Consider the following 2,909-nt stretch of genomic DNA (forward strand, 5'->3'; position numbering starts at 1 on the left):
ATAAAATTTTTTCTTAGGGCCTATGAATTTTACTCAATCATTTAACAAGACTTAACAGCGGATATGTATAACAGATGATATAACTTAAAAATACGGTTTCATTAATAATAAGAGGTTCGATTCATCCTTAAAATAACAACTTGTCCCATGCAAGGAAATAACGAAAAACTTATAAAATAAACACCATGAATAAATCTACCCAAAGCCACCATCCTTCTTCCTCCCTTGCCTTCGTCACACGAGCTGGTCAGCCACTATAATCCTGATCATCGGACCTTTCTTTTTCTGCGTCCATTAAAAGGAGGCGTATGCAAACAAAATTTACTTAGTGGACCGGTCATCCCGTCTCACTAAGCTCAGTTCAACGATCTCAAACTAACACAGGGTATATTCCAATCAAGTCACGCAAGTCAAATAATTCCCATGGGAGAGTTGCCTAAATCGTTTAGACCAACCACCATTCATATTGCAATAGAACACATAACCATAACAAGACAAGCAATCAACGAGATTAAATAAACCACGGGTCAAGAGAATCAACCATGGAACTCGGCCACAGTCACGCACTCACCTTCAGTATCGACCTAAGGTATTGAACTCTCGGTTCCTATGCTCGGATCTGATCCCCGCTTCTACACGGACAGATCGACACCATTAATATCCAGGATACATCCATAACCATCGACGGATCAAGGTGGAAGGACACTTACCGTTCCTTTCTCTTCTCTTTCTCTCTTGCGGCAGCTCTCGGATGCTTATGCAAAACTAGAGAAATTCTAAAGGTTTCGTCCCTTATATAGGGTCGACGAAACCGCCCTAAGTTGCCTTATAACGATAAGTCTCATCTCCCCTAACTTCCCTTGTTTCTCGCATCTATCCTTATCTGATCACCTTTCCTTTTACCACGAGTTTCCATTTCTCTCGGGTTTCCTTACCCGTGAGTCGGCTTAAATCTTGGCTAGATTACCGAGTCCTTTAGGCCACCCATCGGCCCATAGTCCAATCGATCCATCCTCGTCCATCGGCCCGATCCATCGTTCACCGATGCAATCATTTCCGGATAGTCTACTTCATTATCACTATCACTTCACTATCACTATCACTATACTATCACTATACTATCACTATCACTTCACTATCACCATCACTAGGACTTTCACTCTTATTCTACTCGGACTGTCTCTTGGACTAAGTACCGAAACCTCTCATCTCTTTATTCGGCAACTTACAGGCCTGTATCGTCTGAACCGAAGATCCCCATTTTCATCGAGGAGCTTGCAAGCCTGAACACAGTAAACTTGGGATTCCATTTCCTCAGTTCAAACGTCTGTTCACTACTTCAGTAGTCTCGAACTCTCCATTTCCATACCAGTCCCCTAAACTTATCGAGTTCTTTCGTCGGATTCTACCGTCACTGACTTCCGCATTTTATCATCATTCGTCGATACCAAGTATCGGCAACTATCGGCAAATCCTCGATACTAAGTATCGGCAACTATCGGCAAATCCTCAATACCAAGTATCGGCAACTATCGGCAATCCTCGATACCAAGTATCGGCAACTCTCGGCACTGGCTACCGGTATTCCTCGATACTTAAGTATCGGTATTTCTCAGCACTAGCTCTCGGCAACTCTCGATACTAGTTCTCGGTAACTCTCGATACTGACTCTCGGTCATTCTCGGTACTGACTCTCGGTCTTTCTCGATACCGTTTCTCGGCATTTCTTGGTACCGATTCTTCGGCAACTCTTGGTACTACCGCTACTGAGGTTCTGGGTCGTTACAGCTTACCTTGGAGGGTGAGGGGGAAGCAAACAGCTGGTCCTCGTAGGAGGCCACCGAGGCGTTGAATTCGATCATCAGCTGAGAAAGTTGGCTTGTTAAAAACGAATGTTTTTAAAATTAAAAGAAAAAAAAAACAAAAAAAAAAAGCAAGGATGCATATGTCGCTAACCTTGCTGATTTTATCCGCAGAGCAGAAAAAGTTCGCACGGTTTACTTCGGACATGTCGGCAAACAGCGGAATCCAAACTCCAGGTCGTGTGTAGCTCCTCATCAGATCAGCGGGAGAGGCGGGGGAGCTGCATGGTACGAGCAAAGTTATTTTACTCTAAATATTCGAAATAATAAAACATGAAGCGGAAACACCTCGGGTCGTTTTTACCTCGGGAGGAAGAACGTTGTTCCTTCGAAGGTAGCCTCCCGGAGGAACCCCCAGACTCTTTAGCGGGAGGAAACTCCCGAGATCTCTTCTCCGAGGAGGGACCCCCATTCTTCAAACCGGATCTACTTCGCTCGTCCCCCGACGAACCAGTTCGGGCATGACTCTTCTCCCGGGAAGAGGAGGAAATTTCAGGTTCCTTCCTCTTCTTAGATAGATAAACCCGCTGTGAGCTGACCTCGGTGAAGGTCTTTCTCGGTGGAGGAACCACGACCTCCCGTGGTTCCTCGCTAGAGTCAGCAATAACAATCACAGGAGGTTCGGACGGTCCGGCTGAAGGTCCGGAAGAATCAATAGGGATCTCGGAAGGGCCAGCTGGGGACGCTGAAACCTCACTCACCTCAGGAATTGAGGAGCCAGAGTTCTTGGCAGGGATGCGAGCTTTGCCTTCAGCAAGAGCTGCAGCCATTTGTCTCTTCGCTTCCTTCTCAGCAGCCCTGCAAGCTCTCTCTTCTCTGTAGTTCATCTCCGAAGTGCTTATAGGGTCGGAGCAAACGAGAGAACGACCTCTGAGTCTGACTCCGGACTCTCTGATCCTTTCACACAAAAAGGAATCCCAGGCAATCTAGCCTTTGCTGCAGAACCGCGAGAAGAACTCCGCGAATGTGGGGCAAAGCAGACCGCGCTCAAAGTGATTTGAGATAGAAACAACAAAAAGGTAAGAAGCAAAAAAAAAAAAAAAAAAA

Source organism: Camelina sativa, chromosome 20 (assembly GCF_000633955.1).
Source record: "Camelina sativa cultivar DH55 chromosome 20, Cs, whole genome shotgun sequence".
Taxonomy (NCBI): Eukaryota; Viridiplantae; Streptophyta; class Magnoliopsida; order Brassicales; family Brassicaceae; genus Camelina; species Camelina sativa.